Below are 21,486 nucleotides of genomic sequence, written 5' to 3' on the forward strand. Positions count from 1 at the left end.
AGACAATACAGCTCTCTATAAACGCTATGGCTCAAATCTAGCTGAAGATGCCCCACTTCCATTGAGAATAGGGAGGAATTCTAAGGACATCATTATTAATAAAGTGGGAGGAAAACTTCTACAATTGGTTTTAGAATTGAACCTCTCATTTTTGAATGGCTCAATGTGGCCGGTGTTGGTTTCTGCTCTCTTCACTGTGCAGCGAAAGGCTTGTCACAAGACAATGTTTACATTCCATAGTCTGTACTGTTGGAGTTTTCCCACGGGAAAGGGAAACTGGATGTGACGTACACTGGTTTCCTGTTTTTCACTGTTCTCACACAGTGTGTGATTCTCTCTGTGCTTCAGAGGAGAGAGGCAGTATCTAAAATGCCTGCCTTGGCTGAAGGTATGACTATTAAACCCTGCAGGTACCACATGAAGTGCAAGGCATGTGCAGCAAACAAGGTGAAAATGGCTGCGAAAGGTAAGGTGTCTAGTAGGCAAGCTACAGAACCATACCAAATTGTTCATGCTGATTTGGTTGGACCGCTAGCGCCCTCTTTGGGAGGAAATAGGTACTTCATGGTTCTCATTGATGCATTTTCCAGGTATATTTATGTGTACAATCTCAAGCAGAAATCAGAGGCTTTTCCTAGGTTCAAGGAATTCTGTGCTTGGTTGGAAAATGTGCAAGGTAAGAAGGTAAAAACTCTTTTCAGTGATCGCGGGGGAGAATTCACTTCTCAGCAGTTTGAAGCTTTTCTGACTGAGAAAGGAATTCAACACGATTTGTCTAGTCCTCGCTCGCCATGGCAGAATGGACTTGCGGAACGAGCAAATCAGACATTGCTTCAAGGGTTAAAAACTTTGCTACATGATGCAAATCTTCCAGAGAGTTATTGGGCCGAAGCTCTCTCATGTTTCACTTACAGTTATAATCGCAGGTTATCTTCAGCGATTGGTTGTACCCCCTATGAGAAGATGTTTGGCAAGAAACCATACATCAAGCACATGAAAATTTTTGGTTCTGACATGTGGGTTCACTCACCACAAAACTCCAAGTTAGACAAGCGTGGTTTGCATGGTATCTTTCTAGGTTATGAGAAAGGTTCTTACAGAATAAGGATGACTGACTCTAAGACTATTAAGCTCACAAGAAGTGTTGAGTACAATGCCAAGTGGGGGGAGAATGTGGGAATTTTCCAATGTTATCCTGATGACAGTGATGAGACTGAGGATAGTCAAAAGCAGCCACAGCAACCCACACCCACTGATGAAAGTTCTGATTCTGAGTCTGAAACTGAATCAGGTGATTCAGAGGATTTCAAGAGTGCGAAAGCCTCTATGCGACCCTCTGAAAGCTCTGATCAAGAATTGGAGGAACCATTGTTCACAATAGGTCGCTTTTCTCCTAAGAAGGAAGAGGAGAGTGTTGAAGACCTAAGGCTAATTCGCAGGTCACAAAGAGCCACAAAAGGCAGACCTCCAAAGAGATTTGCTGATGAGTTTGCCAAGATAGCAGTAACAGCTGTTAAAAGCTCCAAGAAGGTATTTGAACCTTCAAGTTTCCAAGAAATCCAGGATTTGGATTCAAAGGAAGCTGAGCCATGGTTAAATGCCATGAAGGCTGAGCTTGATTCCTTGGAAAGGAACAAAACATGGGAACTTGTACCAGTAGTTCCAGGAATGAAACTGCTAGGAAGCAAATGGGTCTTCAAAGCGAAGACTGATCAAAATGGCAAGATAGTCAGACACAAAGCCAGATTGGTAGCCAGAGGTTTTGCACAGGTACCAGGTGAAGACTATCACGAGACCTACTCACCCACAGTTAGGTACGAGAGCATTAGGCTTATGCTCAAGCTAGCTGCAGAGGAGAATCTACACATTAGTCACCACGATGTGAATACAGCTTTTCTGTACGGATCTCTAAATGAATCACTTTATATGCTTCCACCTGATGGCGTACAGGTAAAACAGGGATTTGTTTGTGCTCTGAAAAAGTCCCTTTATGGTCTCAAACAAAGTGCACGGTGTTGGCACACAAAACTCACTGAGGTATTGTTTTCTCTAGGTTTTCAGCAAGGGAAAGCTGATCCATGTGTATTTGTCAAAGAGGAGGGGCAAAAGAAACTGTATTGTTTGTTTTATGTTGATGATTTATTATTCTTTTGGAAAGATGTCACAATGTACAATAACGCCCTAGCTCAACTGAAAGAACACTTTGACATGAAAGATCTTGGTGAGGTAAACAACTACCTATCTATGGAAATAGAGAGAGATCAAGATGGTAACATTCTAGTACACCAGTCACGGAAAATTGCTGATGTGTTAGGCAAACTAAACCTGATGGATGCTAACCCTGTAGACACACCGATGACAACAGGATATCAGGTAGATGACACTGAAGAAGCATTTTCTGACACTACACTGTACAGAAGTGTGCTAGGCAAGCTAAACTTCATTGCCAGATGTTCAAGACCAGACATTGCTGTTAGCTGTAATTTGCTAAGCAGACAAGTCAACAATCCTACTGTTAAGGATTGGAAAGCTCTGAAACGCATAGCGCGGTATTTGAAAGGCACTATGCATTACAGACTGAGATTTAACAATCAGAAGTCTGGTGGTCTTGAGATATTTGCAGATGCAAGTTTTGGAAGTGACACTACAGACAGGAAAAGTACGTCTGGAGTTTGCTACATGTACAATCAGGGTCTATTTGATTGGTCATGCAAGAAGCAAACAACAGTTAGCTTAAGTACTTGTGAAGCTGAACTGAATGCACTGTCTTATTCACTTAAGGATTGTGAATGGTTGTTACAATTGTGCAAAGATATGAAAATTCCTGTCAAATGTCCAATCCAGGTTTACCAGGACAACAAAGCATGTTTGGCTTTGCTGAATTCTGAAGGTTGTAAGCAAAGCACGAAGCACTTGCAATTGAAGTTACAACATGCTAGGGAACGTATTCAGAAGGGACTCGTAACGGTGTCCTATATGCCAGGTAATGAAATTCCTGCTGATGTATTGTCCAAGATTGTATCAAGGGATCAACACTGTACCTATGTGCAGAAGTTGGGTTTGTACTGATATTGTACGAACACGCTGCCCAGGGATGTTCACAGAAAGGGGGAGGATGTTGGTTTCTGCTCTCTTCACTGTGCAGCGAAAGGCTTGTCACAAGACAATGTTTACATTCCACAGTCTGTACTGTTGGAGTTTTCCCACGGGAAAGGGAAACTGGATGTGACGTACACTGGTTTCCTGTTTTTCACTGTTCTCACACAGTGTGTGATTCTCTCTGTGCTTCAGAGGAGAGGATGCATTTTCTGCTCCAGCAGAGACAAGATGGTTTTCTGTAATCTACCAGCTTTGAAATGTAAATAAAGCAACTTAGAGTATGTGCACGTATTCCTCATCATTCCGCTGTGCACTTGGACACTGCTACAAATCAACAGCCGGATATTCCAGGAAACTTTACTTTTAGCTCCAAAAGGGGTAGGAGCGTAATCGACTATTCTCTAGTTTCCGTTGAAATGTTAAATGAAATTGCCTCTTTTACAGTTGTACCTCGCTCAGAGAGTGACCATTTCCCAATAGTTTTAGAGATGTACAGGAATCCTAGAAATAATGGTATTAGACCTCCTATTAGTATTGGTAAGACTATTTATGCCAAAAGAATTTATATAAGTGATAAAAATAGGGAGGATCTATTAGCAGTATTTGAAAATAACCCAGTTCTTCTGGAACCTGTGGCTAACCAAAATTTGATGCCCTTGGAGGATAATGATTGTTACTATAAGACTATCCAGGAATTATTTTCTTCTTTTTTAGACCCTCAGTCCAGCAATAAACCTTTAAATAAGTATAATTGGTTTGATAAAGATTGTATTAACTATAGAAAGAACTTAAGGTAAAGGTAAAGGTACCCCTGCCCGTACGGGCCAGTCTTGACAGACTCTGGGGTTGTGCGCCCATCTCACTTAAGAGGCCAGGGGCCAGCGCTGTCCGCAGACACTTCCGGGTCACGTGGCCAGCGTGACATCGCTGCTCTGGCCAGAGCCAGAGCTAGAGCCGCACACAGAAATGCCATTTACCTTCCCGCTGGTAAGCGGTCCCTATTTATCTACTTGCACTCGGAGGTGCTTTCGAACTGCTAGGTTGGCAGGCGCTGGGACCGAGCAGCGGGAGCGCACCCCGCCGCAGGGATTCGAACCGTCGACCTTTCGATCGGCAAGCCCTAGGCGCTGCTTAGAACTTGTCTAAAAGAAGCCTATATTACCAACTTTCAAGGTCTCTGGAAGACTTATTTTGAAATGAAAAATGCTTTTAAGAACATGCTCCTGGAAAAAAAATCTGAGTTTGCACTAGCCAAATGGTCAGAAATTGTCACTGCATTAGAAATTAAAGATACTAAAACTTTTTGGTCACTTCTCTCAATAAAAGATACCACTGAGTTCCCTAATATAAGCGATGAGGTTTGGATTTCACATTTTACTGCTGTTTTTTATGATCAGTTTGTAAAAAGGAAAATTTTAAAGTTTCTTTGGCAAAAACCACACAATTTCAAATTACTGTTGAGGAGATGAAAAGAATAATCCTTTCGTTTAAGCAAGGGAAATCACCTGGTATGGATGGCATCCCAATAGATCTGTTGAGATTAGATATAGAATGGTGAGCCATTAAACTTGTGCCGCTTTTTAATTCTATCGCTCAGCCCTTGTACATAAGTTGTGGAACAACTCAATAGTGGTACTGATCTTCAAAAAAGGTGATAGGAATTGCCAAGAGAATTACAGGCCTATAAGTTTGTTACCATGCATAAGCAAAATCTATGCCAAATCTCTGCTTATTAAATTGGAAGAATGGATGCTGACAAAAGGTCTACCTGGTAAAGAGCAGGCTGGTTTTAAGGCAGGCTCGTCAACTCTTGACCAGTGTCTAGTGTTAAGTCATCTTGTGGATAAATATGTCATGAGAAATAAACGGAAACTCTGTGGCATTTGTGGATTTAAAAAGTGCCTTTGATTTGGTCGACCGCAACAAACTATGGACTAAACTAGAACAGCTTGGTATTGACCCATATTTACTTACACTGATTCAAAGTTTACATTCTAATAACCAAATATATGTTAAAGTATCAAAAGATGGTAGACTTGCAGGTCCTATTCTGAACAATCGAGGAGTTAGGCAAGGCTGTATCTTGGCCCCCACCCTATTTAATCTTTTTTTATCTGACCTACCATTATTCCTTCAAAACGCAACCACTCATACTCCTTATTTAAACAGTTGCCCACTCTCTTTACTACTTTATGCAGATGATGCTGTAATTATTTCACTCTCTGTTTTGGCTTTAAAAAAATTATTTAAGAGTTTCTCAAACTACTGCTCTCTTAATAATCTCAAAATTAATTATGATAAGACAAAGATTATGCAATTCAGAAAGAGAGGGAACCCAAAAGGCTGTATAATTAATGGACATCTAATACAGGAAGTTAAGCACTTCAATTATCTGGGAATCACATTTAAAAATAATATGAATTGGAATACACATATATGTGCTGCTATAGCTAAGGCCAAAGTGACAGCCCACCATATAAAATCCTATTTTTTTTCTCTAGTAGGAAACAGATTCATCCCAGCTGTATTGCAAGTAATTGATATGAAACTTTGTGCCCAACTTCTATACAGCACACCAGTGTGGATTTCAGGTGACCTCAAGAGGTTGGATAAATTTCACGCTTCCCTTTTGAGGTCATTATTAGGACTTGCAAACTCAGTAAAATATGAAACAATATGTTGTGAGCTGGGAATATTGCCTTTATCAGTAAGAGCATGGCTGAGGACCTTGAAATATTGGATCTTCCTCCATTATAGAGCCCTATCCCCTAATTCTCTACTTTACGATCTTTTAAGTGATAGTGCAATCTACAATCTATCATTGATATGTAGGAGAAAACTGGATTCTATAGGGCTCATTCTAACTGACTTTGAAATCTCTGATCCCAAAGATACATGGGAAATTATTAGGAAGACTCTCACAGAAAAAAGTGCTCTCGCCATGCTTGAGGTTGCAAAGCATAGCACCTGCTCTCCTATCCACTTAAATCTCCCTTTGTGTAGAGATTTCCAAAAGGGATACATGACAAATCTGAAGAAACATGAATCGTGTAGGCTGTTTATGTTGGCCAGATTTAACATGTTTCCCTCGGTGGTAGTGAGAGGAAGATATTTAGCTATCCCAGAATCTGAGCGTCTCTGCAAATGCAGTAAAAAGGAACTAGATACTTTAGAGCATATATTCTTTTCCTGTGATTTTGGCAGTTATGCCAGAATACAATTATATGAGGCCCTAAAATTCAATAAACAGATTTTTACTCAACCAACTGTTCAGGACATGCTGGCGGTCAGCGATGATCAAATTACTTTAATAGCGGCCGAATTTTTAAGAGCTGTCCATGAAGAAAGAATGGGCCATGATAAAGAGACTTAGTGGTTGTTAATGGTAGGTGGTGATGTTGCGTTTTATTATATTATATTGTCTTATGTTATTCATGTACACCATTTAATTGCTGGGAGTTAAGAATAGGACTAGGATAAATTGTGTTTGCTGTACCCATATTTTATACAGTTTGTATATGATGTTTGTTTGTTAATGTGTGGTGTGCTATGCCTAATAAAGGATTTTGAATTGAATTGAATTAGAACAAAGACAAACAATTTTTTTTAAAAAAACAAACCCTTTTCTTCTTTACAAACCATTATCTTCTCAATCCAATATTTGCTTTTCATATATATAAAAATATTTTGTTAGCAAGGGGGTACAGAAATAATAATAAAAAAGCTACAATAAAAGCATTATCAGCATTAAAAAAGAAATGTTTTTGGATCTTCAAGGCATTGAGTTACAAATTAAGGCAAAGATCAACCATTTCTTCTGCAAGCTGTTCCCCATTCAGTATTTCCCAGCTTCTGCCTTCTGAACTATGTTCCTCTGCAAACCACTGGTCCAAATCTATACAGTCCTCCTGTTCCCGGGAAGATTCGAAGGGAGGCTCTCACGAATGCGCCTCAGTGCAGCTCTCCTCAGCTGTGTCCCTGGTTAGGTTTTGGTTTAGGGGAGCAAGCATGGGCCTGGCCCTTGGGTGGGGGCGAGGGGAGAAGGGAAGAGAAGTAGAGGGGATGCTACTTTTTCCTTGCAAGGCTAGTTCTTGTTTCTCCCAAGTATGCGCCTGTAATCAGCAAGTGTGCATTTAGCAGGAGTGTATCCCTTTGTCTTGGAGTGCAAGTTAATTCAGAAGGCATTAGAGCGAAGCGCGTGTATCACATATGATAAGTTGATTGCAACCTTTTTTTAAAAAAATAATATTCTTTATTCATTAAAAAATTTGCATGTCTATACAAACGCATCCATTCTTAAGGAAATTAGCCCTGAGTGCTCATTGGAAGGACAGATCGTGAAGCTGAGGCTGCAATACTTTGGCCACCTCATGAGAAGAGAAGACTCGACTTCCGGGGTCGGCGCCATTGGTAATGGTGGATTCCCTCTAACTTTGAGGGATTAAGCTTTGCGGAAATTGGGTCTTCCCGCTGCGGCGAACCCTCTAAAAATCACATGCGGGTGAAGCCTGTGACTCAGCAGGCACCTTCAGCGCCCCCCCAATTTACAAGGGAACCCGACTACAGGCTTCGGAGCGAACGGGGTGAGCGGCGTGGTGCGGAGAACCAACTGCTTCTTCCGTGGAGCGAAGCCGCACAGCTGTTGCCAGAGAGCGCTGACTTTTTTCCTGTGACAATTCGGCCATCAAAACAACTACCTGTGAGTAGGTTAAATCTGAAGATCTGAAAATAAGGGAAACATAGGTTTAATTTGGCACCGAAGCGGGAAGGTTTAAACAGGAAGTTCGCCTTCCGCTTCTTGTAAACGGATCAAAGCAAAGAACTTCTAAGCTAAGACCTGGAAAGTCGACTGAAAAGGACTATAATCCTAACATCAATACAAGAGATCTCCCTCCCTTGGTTGCAGGAGGGGGGGAAAGGGAGAAGTAAATTTTCCTGCAACAAGAGAGGAAAGGAAACAAAATTCCACCGCTTAAAGCCTGGGAACGGGCTGCCAATGGACAATAAGATTGCCGCATTGTGAAGCGCGCTGCTTATGGACAATGTAATTTTTGACAGCTAACTCTGCAAGAGAGATAGATTGTTTCTGACTGGTTTCTCCTGATTTTAAGGTAACAGAAAACTAACTGAAATTGAAACTGTTGCTTATTTTGTTAAATGGGGGACTAGAAAGAGTTATTTCAATGCAACAAGTATTGACTGTTACTGTGTCCCCCCAGAGAAAGTTAGAAATTGTTACAACAACTGGCCAGGGGAATTTTCCACTTCAAAACAAACTCTGGCCGTGGGATCGACCTTGGGCTCCAGTTAAAGTGTTATGGCAGATGGAAAAGAAAAAATAGACTTGCTTCAAGAAAAAACAACAAGGTCTGGTAAATCGTGGCAGCAGCGAAGAGCATCAGCATCTGGCCCTTCTGCATCACCAGGGGCAGCATCTGTTCAACTTAAGTCAAAAGGAATGGCATCTGAAGATGTTTTAGCTCTGGCATTAGGCAAATTTAATGAATCTTTGGAAAAATTAAACAAGTAGCTGAAGCATCAACTAAAATTGATCAAAACACTACAAACATTAATAACTTTGGGACAGAAGGTGAATACTAATACAGAAACTATTGAGAAATTGCTGCAGGAATCTACTTTGACCCGAAAGACAGCTGAAGAAGCAAAGAAAAAAGCAGTTGCCGTAGAGGAGAAGATACCACCGATATGTAGGCAACTCGAGGACCATAGGTCAATGTTGTCTATGATTGAATTGAAGGAAAAACAAACGAACTTGAGGATCAGGGCCGTACCTGAACTTGAGAAAGACAACCTAAGTGACTTTCTTATGCAGGAATTTGCAGACTTTTGGAACCTAGATTCTGAGAATCAAGACTTTAAGATAGTAAGTGCTTTTAGGCTTGGAAGGGGGGGAGAGAAGAGGGTGAGAGACTGTTTGATCACCCTCCGAACAAAAGAGGAGAGAGATAAAATCTTGAGTCTGCATTTTCAGAAGACCTTGGAAATACATCAATCAAGAGTGGAGATATTTAAAGACATCCCGAAATACCTTCTGGGTCTTAGGTCCAGCTACGGAGATCTGGTTGCCCTGCTAAGAAGTAATAGAATTGTTTTCAGGTGGGAATTTCCCCAAGGCCTATCCTTCAGCTTTAAAGGAAGAAAGATAAAAATAAGATCAGCGGACGATAAAGAAAGATTTTTGAAAGATCACAGAGAAGACCTGCAGAAAGAATCTGGAGAAGAGCCAAGAGCACTAAAAACAGGAATACTAGACATAGCAACACTACCTTTTGGATTGGACAACTCAGAGAAAGTGATACCACCGACAGAACAAGAACAAACACTGGGTGCAGTTGGAGGAAAAGCAAAGTAACTACATCATGGCTCTGCAACTATTAAGTTGGAACATTAATAGTTTTAACTCCCTGCAGAAAAGGAAAAAAGTCTTTCATTTATTAAAAAAGGAACAATTGGACTTGATTTGTTTACAGGAAACACATGTGATAAGGCTACACAGAAAAGTATTGATCAATAAAAGATTGGGTCAAGAGTTTATCTCATCGGACAAGGTTAAAAAAAGAGGAGTAGTGATTTATGCAAAAGAGAGCCTATCACCGAAATTTATCTTCAAAGATGATCAAGGAAGATTTGTGGCAATTGAAATTCAAACACAAGGAGAGAAATTTTTGATAGTAGGAGTTTATGCACCAAATGAGGGGAAATCTGAATTCTTTAAAAAGATGCATGAGACCTTGTTGGACTATCTGGACTATAATATCATTATGATGGGAGATATGAATGGAGTGGTATCTACAAATATGGACAAGGCACAGAGACAAGGACGGCAGACTACCAAAAACCTTTTTTGAGATGACTGACAATATGGACTTAGTTGACATTTGGAGAACAAAGAACCCCTTGGGTAGAGAGGGAACTTTCTTCTCTGAAGCCAAAATGACATGGACAAGAATTGACCAAATTTGGATAAGTAGAGGACTGGCTCCAAAGACTAGAAAAGTGGAAATTTGTCCTAAAACTTGCTCCGACCATAATGCTGTGAAAATGGAGATGAAACTAACACCGATTGGCTCCTTCAGATGGAGGATGAATGACACCTTGTTTAGAGACGAAGAGGTTACCAAGAAGGCCCAAAAAACTTTGAGAGATTATTTTGAGATAAATATGAATACTACCATTGAAAAAAGAGTAATCTGGGACGCAAGCAAAGCGGTTATGAGGGGGTTTCTGATTCAACAGAATGCAATAAAGAAGAGAACTCAAAATGAGAAAAAAGATAAAATTTTGGAGAAAATAAAAGAAGGCGAGAAGAAACTGAGAGCGAAACCAAAGTCACAAGAGATTCTGAGAGAAATAAAGCTACATCAAGTTCAATATATGAAAATGATGAATCAGGAAATAGAGTGGAAAATTAAACAGATGAGACAAAAGACATTTGAATCGGCTAATAAATGTGGGAAATTATTAGCCTGGCAAATGAAAAAAAGACAAAAATTTAACACCATTACAAATTTGGAAGTGGAAGGAAAGAATATACAGAATCCAGTGGAGATTAGAAAATGTTTCCAGAGATACTTTAAACAATTATATACACAAGGGCCACAGAAAGAGATTGATATAAATCAATTTTTAAAAACAAATGGACTATAAAAAATCTCTCAGGAAAATAAGTTAACATTGAACTATAAAATAACGGAACAGGAGGTAGAAGGTGATATCCAGAATATGCATCTGGGTAAATCTCCAGGGCTGGACGGTTTAACTTCAAGATATTATAGATCTTTGAAAGATTGGATAATTCAACCACTAAAGGAAGTTTGTAATGGAATTTTGGAGGGGGGAAAAGCACCAGCGCCGTGGAAGGAAGCTTACATTACACTTATACCGAAAACTGAGTCTGAGAAGACACAACTTAAGAACTACCACCCCATATCTCTGCTTAATGTGGATTACAAAATCTTTGCAGATATTTTGGCTAAAAGATTAAAAAAAGTACTAGTGGAAGAGATAAAGACCAAGCAGGCTTTCTCCCGGGCGGACACTTGTCTGACAACACAAGGAATATCATTAATATTTTAGAAAAATTACAAGTGAACATTAATACTAAAGCAGTTTTGATATTTGTGGACGCGGAGAAAGCTTCTGACAACATTTCTTGGAGTTTTATGAAGAAAAATCTTCAAGGGATGGGTGTTGGTCAAGGTTTTGGAAATGGTATAGGTGCAATTTATTCAGAACAAAAGGCTAAACTAATTGTTAACAATGTGGTGACGGAGGAATTTAAGATAGAGAAAGGGACACGACAAGGTTGCCCAATTTCCCCATTGCTCTTTATTTCGGTCCTGGAGGTTCTCCTAAATATGATCAGAAGGGACCAACTGGTTAAAGGTATATAAGTACAAATTGAAAGCTTTTGCAGACAATCTAGTACTGACATTACAGGAGCCAGAATCTAGTACTAAAAGAGTATTGGAATTGATTCAAGAATTTGGTCAGGTTGCAGGATTTAAGTTGAATAAGTTAAAAACTAAAGTTCTAGAGAAAAATCTAACACCGATTGAGAAAGATGGAGACAGGTTTAACATTGGTTAAGAAAGTAAAATACCTGGGGAGTTAATATGACCGCTAAGAACTTGAATTTATTTAAAGATAACTATGAAAAATGTTGGTCAGAAGTGAAAAAGGATTTAGAAATATGGTCAAATTTGAAGCTTTCCTTGCTAGGCCGTATTGCTGCTATAAAAATGAATGTATTGCCAAGAATGTTGTTTTTGTTTCAATCATTGCAAATTTTGGACAAAATGGACTGTTTCAAGAAGAGGCAGAGAGATATTTCCAGATTTGTCTGGCAGGGCAAGAAGCCCAGAATAAAATTTAAAATACTAACTGATGTAAAAGAAAGAGGTGGATTTGCCCTGCCAGACCTTAGACTTTATTATGAATCAGCAGCATTTTGCTGGCTGAAATAATAGCTGCTTCTTGAGAACACAGACATTTTGGATTTAGAAGGTTTCAATAATGTATTTGGGTGGCATGCATATTTGCGGTATGACAAGGTCAAAGTACATAAAGAATTTAAAAACCATATTGTCAGGAAAGCATTGTTCAATGTCTGGATAAGATATAAAGATTTGCTTGAAAATAAAACCCCAAGGTGGCTATCACCGATGGAAGCGAAGGCTCAGAAAAAGCTCAATATGGAGGCCAAATGGCCGAAATATTGGGAGATTTTGGAACAAGAAGGAGATAAATTGAAATTGCAGTTTTGAGAAACTAAAAGATAAAGTGCGAGATTGGCTCCATTATTATCAAATAAGGGAGGCTTATAATCTGGACAAGAAAATTGGCTTCCAGGTGGAAAAATCAAAATTGGAAACAGAACTGTTAGATCCCAAAAGTAAGATATTATCAAGAATGTATAACTTGCTGTTGAAATGGAATACTCAGGATGAAACGGTAAAATCTACTATGATAAAATGGGCACAAGATGTCGGACATAACATTATGTTGGCTGACTGGGAACAGTTATGGACCACAGGTATGAAATTTATGGCATGTAATGCCTTAAGAGAGAATATTATGAAAATGATATACAGGTGGTACATGACACCAGTCAAGCTTGCAAAAATCTACCATTTGCCTGATAATAAATGTTGGAAATGTAAAGAAAATGAAGGTACATTCTTTCACCTCTGGTGGACGTGCCCAAAGATCAAGGCTTTCTGGGAGAAGATATATAATGAAATGAAAAAGGTATTTAAATATACCTTCCTCAAGAAACCAGAGGCCTTTCTCTTGGGCATGGTCGACCAATTGGTGTTAAAGAAGGATAGAACTTTTTTATGTATGCTACAACAGCAGCAAGAATACTCATTGCAAAGTATTGGAAGACACAAGATCTACCCACCCTGGAAGAATGGCAGATGAAAGTTATGGACTATATGGAATTGGCGGAAATGACCGGCAGAATCCGAGACCAGGGAGAAGAGTTGGTGGAAGAAGATTGGAAGAAATTTAAAGACTATCTACATAAACACTGCAAAATTAATGAATGTTAGAATGATGTTGGCATGAAGTTAAGTGGTTCTAGCAGCAATGTTATAAAGGAGTATGTAAAAATGGATTGCTATCAGATGAGAATGTAAAGATATAATACATTCAGGTAGAGGAATAAGATAAAAACAAGGAGGGAAAAGATTTGCTGATTTAACTAACTGAACTGGAATACAAAAAAGGGAGGTGTGAGGAGGTCAGGGAAACAAGTAAACGAAAGATAAGATATGAAAAGATTGATTTGATTTTAATTGTTTTTTGCTTTTCTGTATTTTGTAATTTTTTCTTTTTTCTCTCTCTTTTTCTTATTTTGCAACTTTTTTGTAATCTTTCTTTAAACTTTAATAAATATATTTAAAAAAGAAGAAGAAGAAGAGAAGACTCCCTGGAAAAGACTCTGATGTTGGGAAAGATGGAGGGCACAAGGAGAAGGACGACAGAGGACGAGATGGTTGGACAGTGTTCTCGAAGCTACAAACATGAGTTTGATCAAACTGCGGGAGGCAGTGGAAGACAGGAGTGCCTGGCATGCTCTGGTCCATGGGTCACGAAGAGTCGGACACGACTAAACAACAACATACAAACATTATGTACAATCTCTTAACAGGTAGAAAAAACAAAATAATAGAAAATAGAAAATTTATAAAGAAAGAAAAAAATAAAGAATTAAAAAAGATAAGAAACCAAGAAATAATAGTAAGGAAAAAAGACAAAGTTATTTACATAGTAAAACTACTCATCGACACAATCATTCCCATCCCGCTCATTCTACTGTTTGATATAACATTCTTTTTTACACAGGCTTACATTATATAATACCATTTCTTTCTGCTTTGTATACATTCCTTTGATCTTTTTCTTTACAAATATCATTCAATTTCTGCTCATATAGAGTTATTTGTACAATAAAGTTTTACATAATTCTGAAATATTATCCATTCTCTAGTTGTTTTTGTTTCCATATTCCTCTAACTGATCTCGTCAGTTTTGCTAATTGTAGATATCATAACATGAGTATCTGCCAATCTGTAATCTCTGGGAGCGTTTCATTTTTCCAGCTCCTTGCTATAAGGGTTCTAGCTGCTGTTATACCATACATAAACAATGAGGAAAGTAGGAAAATCTTTGGGTTTTTTTTAAAAAAGTAATTTTAAATAGTTTCTTAAACTCGTTCTAAATATCATTCCAGTATTTGCCAATGGCTACACAGGTCCACCACGTATGATAGTATGAGCCCTCCTTTTTTTTACATCTCCCACAGGTTGATGTTTTCCCTTTATACATTTTAGCAAGCTTTTTGGGGGTAAGATGCCATCTATATACCACTCCCTGCAAGGCCTTTCCCACCTGGCCTAGGGGGCGGGGCCCAGACTCACCCAGCCCTATTTAACATGTATTCTGTAGTTGACTTCCTTTGTAATGTGTTGTTTTGAAATCTTGAAGATAATAGTTTAGTTTTCTGTTACGTTGCTTTGACCGTATACTCTATATCAGTGTTTCCCAACCTTGTGTCTCCAGCTGTTTTTGGACTACAATTCCCATCATCCCTTGCCACTGGTCTTGCTAGTCAGGGATGATGGGAGTTGTAGTTCAAAAACAGCTGGAGGCACAAGGTTGGGAAACACTGCTCTATATTTCACATTTTTCACATTGTTTTATTTACCGTATTTTTCGCTCTATAACACGCACCCGACCATAACACGCACGTAGTTTTTAGAGGAGGAAAACAAGGGAAAAAAATATTCTAAACGAAACAGTGGATGTATGATTTTTGTGGTTCATTCTGTGGCCACAGACATGTGATCTGATGGTGAGTTTGGGGTAGCCCCATGCAAAAATCCTGAGGATCCATGTGGAGCTGTGCTTTGTAACCACGTTTTAAGTGGGGAGGGAAGGAAAGCACTCAAGGGACAAGGAGCACGCGTGGAGTGTGTGGAGAAGGATGCTGCTAATCATGCAGAAGAGGGGTATAAGGGGAGAAGGCTCCTCTCCTCTCCCTCTTTGCTCCTTTAAAGCAAGCAGGCTCTGCTTCTCTCCCTCCTCCCCGGCTTTTTAGCGAGCTGAAAATATTTCCTGCTATTTAGCGAGCTGAGTGTTGAGGAGAGAGGGACAGAGAGCCTGCTTGCTTTAAAGGAGCCAACCGGACACTCGTGTAAGCGGCTCCTCACCTCTCCCGCTTTGCTCCTTTAAAGAAACAGGCTCTCTGTCCCTCTCTCCTCCCCTCTCAGCGGCTCTTCTCCCGCTTTGCTGTTTCAAAGCGAGCCACGGAGGAGGGAAGCATTTGCTCCGTAACACGCACAGACATTTCCCCTTACCTTCTAGGAGGGAAAAAATGTGTGTCATGGAGCGAAAACTACGGTATATTTTTTGATTTAGTATGCTGTAAATCACTTTGAGGTTTTTCTTAAAATTATAAAGTGGTATAGAAATTAAATAAAAGAAGTATAGAGCAGGGATATCCAACATGGGGTTGCTCAGATGTTGGGCAACAACTCCCATAAGCCTCAGCCCAGATGGTCAAGGTTGATGAGAGGTGTAGTTCAAAAGCTCAAGGGTGGAAAATCTCACCCGTATACAATCCCGTATACAAATAGCCAATTCTATTTCCTAGCTGCCAGCCTTTATGTGGCCAAAATGGAACCCTTCTTCCAAGGAAGAGAGGGAGGTACCAGTAACCTTGAGGCAGCTCCATTGGTTACGTATGTCCAATAAATTTTTAGGTGGGGGGGAAAGATAGCCAAAGCCACACAATGAGAACTGCACATGGTCCGTGGATAGAGAAAACTGGCTGTGGGGGTGGGGCGCTGGTGGACAGCAGGAATGGAAAACTGGAGAGGGATGGATAGCAATGGAGTGTGCTGGAAAAGGGAAATGTTTTGGATCAGAAGCACTCAGTGCCTCAGCATTTTCTTCCATGTCTTTACTGGACAGGCTGCTCTGGTGCACTGGAGACAGAGAGAGTACCTTGCCTTCAACTTCTTCTCAATGCCAGCATCCCCCTTCCTTCATAGCCATAGATGACGATTGCTGAGCCTGATGGGGGTTGTAATTCAGCAACATCTGGAGGGCCAGAGGTTCCCACACTTACTTGCAGGCTCCGGCCTAAGACCGAGATCATCAGAGTTGGGTCCTTGTTGACTAAGAGCGCCGCAGATTATGGGAGTTGTAGTCCAACAACATCTAGGGACCCAAGATTGAATGACACCGGCTTGTAGGACATATTGTTGCCTAGGCTAAGAAGTCCTGGGTCTTGGGAGGAGGCCACACGTATACCACCTTGAGTTTCGTGATGGAGGAAGGGAAGCATATGGCAGCAGAAAAGTAGAATGTTTCTTAAATAAATCAAGGCCCATGGTTGCTTTTTGCTAAGCCCTGCTATATATGCCCACAGGACTCTGCCACATGTTGGATTTTGGGCAGGGGGAAGTGTGTTGCCAGGATACTTTTTTCATCCTGCTTGCATTCTTTGTGTATAAAGAATGTAAATCATTTTAACTGATTTTAATAGCATTCTGATATTGCTTTAAACTGCCCAGCAACACCTTCAGCTTATGTGGGTTTCCCTTGTTGATTCCAGTATCCATCCGGTCAAGACCAGACCCAGAGGCAGGGATAGTCTTCAAACAACGACTAAGCCTGCCTCCTCGGTAATGACATGGTCTGGTCTTAGCGTAACTCCTCCTCCTGCCCATGATCACTGAGATCAGATGTCCCAGTGCATTCCCCCCCCCCCTTGTGGAACCTGCCCCAGCCATTCTGTTCGCTGGGGCCCACTTCCATGCAGCCCTGATCCTGCCCCTTAAAAACAAAACACAAACTATACAACAACCAATAAAACAACAAAAAACAAAACAGTTATACTCAAATTAATCCCCAACCAGATATCCCCCCCCAACAGAGCCAAAAAAAAGGGGGGGGGGAGAAGACAAAATTTAAAATGTCACCAACTGCTTTAAAACACATTAGGCACTCATTTCTGTAGCATGTGACCCTTTGTGTCAGTGTCAGGTAAACCGGTATTTTGTTTTTATTGGCGGTGGGAGAGACCAGAGTGTCCAGGAGGTGGTTGGTTGCAGGATATTCTTCAAAGCAATGCCCAGCCTCTGTGGTGTTTCAGAGTGACCCCCCCATTGGTTGTTTACACATGCGAGGGATCCATCGCCTGCTGCAGTCAACATGTGGCAACCGTGTGCGTCTAAACTCCTCGGAGGCAGAGACTCAAATCTGGACAGAGACAAGGGGATGGCAGATCTCTAGCTAAGGATAGACCCAAGCTCCTTCTGCCCGCTGACCAGAAAAGCCATATCCCCCACAAAAAAAAAGATTCCTTCTCCTTTCACCCTGAGATTCCTTCTCCTTTCACTCCAGTTTTACAAAGGCAAACTCCTATTAGGCAAAGGTGGGTTGCAGAACTTCTAACAACATTTTGCTTTAAAAAAAAAAATTGTGGTGGTTCCCTCATTGTGAATAAGTGAGGTTCATAGACCACAGAATGAAACAGTTGGAAGGGACCAAGAGGATCTTCTAGCCGAACCCCCTGCAATGCAGGAATCTTTTTGAAAAGGTGGGGCTCGAACCCACAACCCCCGAGAGTCTCATGCTCTACCAACTGATTTATCCCAGGACTTGGATCAAATTCAGCCGGTAGGATTGCAATGAATCGGGAGCAAAGCTTTTGTATAAATATATTCTTGGGCTTTTAGCGTAGCTTATTGGATCGGGTCCAGCACACTTCCTTCTGTGCTCTCTCTCCGTCCTCCGGCAGCTACGTAGCAGAGCTCTGGCAGCGTAGAAACTGTTGGAGTGCGTGTGTGTACAGAATCAAACACACTCGGACGTTAGTGTGTATATATCTCGGTCTTTAATCATGCAGATAAACATCGTTAGAGAACACCCGGAGATAGAGCGCTCATCTTGTGCTCCTTCTCTGTCAGAAGCCGGAACAGAACAGACACACAGAGAAACACTCCCCTCTGCTTAAACTTGGCCACGCCTCAGGAATGTGAGACGTCACTCAGAACTTCTTAACCCTGTAAGTTCTGAATCTATCCACATATATTACCTCAAGTTATTCTTATGTTTCCAAATGCACTGGTACATATAAATTTTAAGACTGAACAAGTGGTATTATTATTATTATTATTATTATTATTATTATTATTATTATTCCCCAGCCAATTTGGGCGGCTTCCAGCAAAATATAAAAACATAATAAGACATCAAACATAAAAAACTTCCTGATTCTGCTTCTTTGAGAGAAGCTGACAAATTTGGGACAGATGCTCTATATCAACTCAATGACAGGGAACCAGGCAGTGGGCCTTCTTGGTAGTGGCACCCGCTCTAGAACGCTCTTCCGTCAGATATCAAGGAAATAAGCATCTATCTGACTTTTATAAGACATCTGAAGGCAGCCCTGTATGGAGAAGCTTTTAATGTTTCATTGGTTTTTAAAAAATATTCTGTTGGGAGCTGCCCTAGTGGCTGTGGAAACCCAGCCAGACGAGCAGGTATAAATAATGTGGTTGTAATATTAATATTCTTATGCTTAATTGAATAGCAGTTCCCGGAAGCTGCCGGAGGAAAGAGATGCTCTTGGGCTCCCACCCTCCTTGCAGGCCTGGCCACCATGAGGAGACAGTGCTGAGATTCCTGCATTGTAGGGGGTTGGACTAGATGACTCTCAGGGTCCCCTTCCATCTCAACGATTCTATGATTCTAAGAGGGTGCGGGACTAGATGGGCTTGATCAAACTACAGGGCTCTTCGTGGGATCTGTGTGTGTGTGTGTGTGTGTGTGAGAGAGAGAGAGAGAGAGAGAGAGAGAGAGAGAGAGAACCTTCAGGGAGAGGCCCCATCTCTTATTTGCAACTAGGATGAAGGAGCTGCAATACCCCCACACTTGACCCACCGCTTCCCTGCCTGCTCTCTCTCCACCCCCAACCCCAGTTCCATAGGTATTGCATTGCACTGCACAACCCCCACCCCGCAAAGCTTGCTGCACCCCGAGACGTGGGGTCAGCTGTGCTGCTTAAGCCACGCCCCCTTCCCCAAGTCAGTATGAGCAGCAGCACCCTCCCCTCTAGCAGCTTCCACTCTCTGCCTTTAATCTTTAAGGCAACGAGCATTTGTTGTTGTTTAGTCGTTTAGTCGTGTCCGACTCTTCGTGACCCCATGGACCAGAGAACGCCAGGCACCTCTGTCCTCCACTGCCCCCCGCAGCTTGGTCAGACTCATGCTGGTAACCTCGAAAACACTATCCAACCATCTCATCATCTGTCGCCCCCTTCTCCTTGTGCCCTCCATCTTTCCCAACATCAGGGTCTTCTCCAGGGAGTCTTCTCTTCTCATGAGGTGGCCAAAGTACTGGAGCCTCAGCTTCACAATCTGTCCTTCCAGTGAGCACTCAGGGCTGATTTCCTTCAGAATGGAGAGGTTTGATCTTCTTGCAGTCCATGGGACTCTCAAGAGTCTCCTCCAGCACCATAATTCAAAAGCATCAATTCTTCGGCGATCAGCCTTCTTTATGGTCCAGCTCTCACTTCCATACATCACTACTGGGAAAACCATAGCTTTAACTATACGGACCTTTGTTGGCAAGGTGATGTCTCTACTTCTCAAGATGCTGTCTAGGCCTGTCATTGCCCTTCTCCCAAGAAGCAGGCGTCTTTTAATTTCGTGGCTGCTGTCACCATCTGCAGTGATCATGGAGCCCAAGAAAGTAAAATCTCTCACTGCCTCCATTTCTTCCCCTTCTATTTGCCAGGAGGTGATGGGACCAGTGGCCATGATCTTCGTTTTTTTGATGTTGAGCTTCAGACCATATTTTGCGCTCTCCTCTTTCACCCTCATTAAAAGGTTCTTTAATTCCTCCTCACTTTCTGCCATCAAGGTTGTGTCATCTGCATATCTGAGGTTGTTGATATTTCTTCCGGCAATCTTAATTCCGGCTAGGGATTCATCCAGCCCAGCCTTTCGCATGATGAATTCAAGGCAACGAGCATACGTTCCTTCAACTGGAAGCCCAGGTTCCCTCCCTCCTCTCCCCATTGGCTGGGTACTGCAATTATCCCGCCCCCGGAAATATCCTGCCTCCCAGGCGGGGGCTCCCATTCCCGCCCCCGCTGCCCAGGGGCGCTGCTGCTGCCGGGATTTCGGGTGAGTGCAAAGCCAGCGGCGGGGAAGGAGGGGAGGGGCTTGGCAAGGGGGTGGGGGGTCCAGGATGAGAAGCCCCGGGATGGGGAGAAGAAGAGAAGGGAGGAAAGGAAAGGGAGCTGTTTCTCTTAATGGGGCCTTGAAGGGGGGTGGGGGGTCCGTTGTGGAAAGAGAGAAGCTTCTTCCTGCCCAGATCTGGTGCAAAGGGAGTTGCAGGAAAGGAGGCAGGAAAGGGGAGAGGGTTGGGCATTGCAGACCAGCCTCTCCATGGTAGTAATAATTATATAAATAAATACGGTAAATGCTATTTATACCCGCCCCCATTTTCTGGGTTTCACCAGCCACTCTGAGCGACTTCCAACAAAATAAGAAACACCAAAAACATCCAAACATCCAAGTCTTCTGTTTTGTAGAGGAGATGGGGACATGGATTGCTGGATGGCAGAGGGAGAAAGAGGGAAAGATGGGGAGGAAAACAAAGGCAGGGGGGCCAGGCAGGAAGAAGGAAGGGCTGAGGCCTCCTCCAAAGAGCTCTTTGTTCTTGAACTCCTTGCATAAAGTAGTGGGGGGAAAGGGCCGGATTGAGGTTTGATGAGGCCCTAAGCTACTGGAGGGAATGGGGCCCTTTATAGGTCCAGCTGTCCAAATTGTTTATATGTCGAAATTGTTGCTGTTTTTTGTGTAGAATATAGGCTGTGTGGTAATTTATGGACCTAATAGGTATCTAAAACCATTTGCACATAACAAAGTATGTATTTTCTCAAGGTAATTGTTGAACTGAAATACAATTATGAAGTATATTAATAGTGAAATTATTATTCAGCTGTAACTTAAAATGATTTTGTTATTCATAACAAACAATATTGCAAACACATTGGCATTTGGCAATAACATTTAGAAACACAAAGAAATGGGGAACACTGCCCTTGCCTGCTGTGCCCATAAATCACCCCCTAATTTGAAAGAAGGGGGTGAGGGCCCTAGACAGAATGCCCCGGTGTGGACCTCGGCTCTCCTGGACGCTGTTTCTGATTGTGCACTAGTTGCAGCAATTCGGAATAATTAATTACAAAAGAAGCAAATGCACATATTTCAAGTGAAGAAGGGGAGTGAAGTCTGCTAATTTAAGTGACCTCTGCGAAAGAAGACGATGGGCTGGAGA

At 41.6% G+C, this 21,486-nt stretch overlaps 2 protein-coding genes across 8 annotated transcripts in view; one reads left to right on the forward strand and one right to left on the reverse strand.

Annotated features, from left to right (window-relative positions):
• Positions 1-21,486, reverse strand: part of LOC307206991 (uncharacterized protein) — a 165,290-nt gene that overhangs the window by 140,915 nt on the left and 2,889 nt on the right. The gene's annotated exons all lie outside the window — the stretch shown is intronic.
• The window catches only part of LOC307208659 (uncharacterized protein), a 174,526-nt gene that overhangs the window by 16,999 nt on the left and 136,041 nt on the right, over positions 1-21,486 (forward strand). Inside the window, exon 1 of one of the 7 annotated variants that reach the window (XM_079963504.1) lies at positions 20,193-20,327. The exons of the other annotated variants lie outside the window; for them this stretch is intronic. The gene's annotated coding sequence lies outside the window, so the exon portion shown is untranslated. Of the gene's footprint in view, positions 1-20,192; positions 20,328-21,486 lie in introns of those variants that run through there. 7 annotated transcript variants of the gene reach the window in all.

Source organism: Podarcis cretensis, assembly GCF_951804945.1.
Source record: "Podarcis cretensis genome assembly, chromosome: 2".
NCBI lineage: Eukaryota > Metazoa > Chordata > Lepidosauria > Squamata > Lacertidae > Podarcis > Podarcis cretensis.